Source organism: Balaenoptera acutorostrata, chromosome 17, assembly GCF_949987535.1.
Source record: "Balaenoptera acutorostrata chromosome 17, mBalAcu1.1, whole genome shotgun sequence".
Lineage (NCBI taxonomy): Eukaryota > Metazoa > Chordata > Mammalia > Artiodactyla > Balaenopteridae > Balaenoptera > Balaenoptera acutorostrata.
In genome coordinates, this window is record NC_080080.1 from 57,621,625 (window position 1) to 57,623,361 (window position 1,737).

Consider the following 1,737-nt stretch of genomic DNA (forward strand, 5'->3'; position numbering starts at 1 on the left):
CCTGGCGGCCGGCTGGGCCCCGCCCCTTGGCGCGGCAGGGGCGGGGAGGGCACCGGAGTCGGACGCGGCCGACCGGCGCCACCCGGCCCCCCGGGAGTTCAGGCGGAGAAAAGAGTTGAAAAGAGCGACCGGACTGCAGCCGAGTTGCTGTTTTATCCACGCTGGGCACGCAGCCGGGGGTGAAGGACTAGTTTGGGCATGGCTTAGAGAAAAGCAAACCACTGTTCCAAGGGTCTTGGGCAGGGCATGAAAGCCTGTGTATAATAAGTGCGCTTTGCTGCCCTGGATGAACAATATGCATAATTCCACATGTGTTTTTGTTTGTGATCGTGTGTGAGCACAGTGTCAGGTCTCTGTCCTTGTGAATAAGAATATTCAGGCGCGTTCATCTAGGTGTGCATGGTGTGGGTAGGAGCGTGGCGGGCAGCGGCTTGCAGGCCATTTGTCTGCCACTGTGATGCAGGTGTGTGGGCAAGTAGCTCATTTTCAGAACGTCTGGTCTGACTGGGCTTGTTGCCGCAGGTGGAGAATCTGGGCAGGTTGATGTGTGCCTGGCTGCCCGTTGGCACAGGTGGATTCTAGATCATCCTTACCTGGCTTAAGGTGACGAAAGACGGTGGTCATCTCTTTCCCTAATGTGAGGACTTCTGAGTGTGTTGATGGCTGCATTCAGTTCTGTAACTAGGCATCTGAAGCTTTCAGTATGATTGCTAGTGTACCAAAGCCTTTAATGGGGTGCCTGTGTTTGGATCTATGTCAAACACCTTTACAGAGACACCTAAGTAACAAAAAGGAGACAATGTCTTAGAGAAAAGCAGCATTATTTTGTTCATTCTCACTATCTCAGTCCCATCTATTAGAGCTGCAAGCAAAGAGTCTGGTTAAGATAAAAGGACCACAATAAGTAATGATTATGGATGATGCAATTCAACTGAAAACCTGTACAGAGCATGCTGCAAAGAAGTGGAATATGGGATTGAGTCTATGTTCTAGTTTTCCAGGGCTAGGATGTACTCCACATAATACAGCCCTATTTGAGCAACATTACCCACCGTCATCAGAACCTATTTGTGATCATTAGCTAACCACTGATTGTTAAAGGGGGAAAAAGCATCCATTACTATGGATACAGCTTGCTACTCAAGATCAATAACGCAATTTTGTCTGCCATCATATTAACCCAGAAGCATCAGGTTGATGCTTTCTACCATTTTATCCAACATTGGTGGAGCTAGTGACAAAGAAATTGAATATTTTTATAGGAGGCTTACTGGTCTATATCTTACACACACAGACATGGGAACTTATCATTCCCCAATAACTACAGCCAGCCACCTCTTACCATTTCCTGCCTGGCCATCCAAAGCACTTATGGCCTGTAGCACATATTTTGCTCTAATCTTGTATATAGTACACTATAATAGGTATTATATTTTGTCATTATCTAAATATTTCATGAATCTGTTTTGGAACTTATTTTCTTGCTTAGATTTAAAACCCGTTGAGAGTGGAGAAGTAGCACATATTCTGCGGGTCAGTTTAACCAACCTTTACTGAGAGTATTCTATACATAACGTTCTGGGAATGCAGATGTAGTCTGCCCTCTAGGAGCTTTCCTTATAGTGATAGTAGTAACAGATGCCATATTTTGAGCACCTATTATATGGCAAGCACACTACATGCATTATTAATAATCCCTACATCAACCACACAAGATACGTGTTGCTGTTTCTCTTT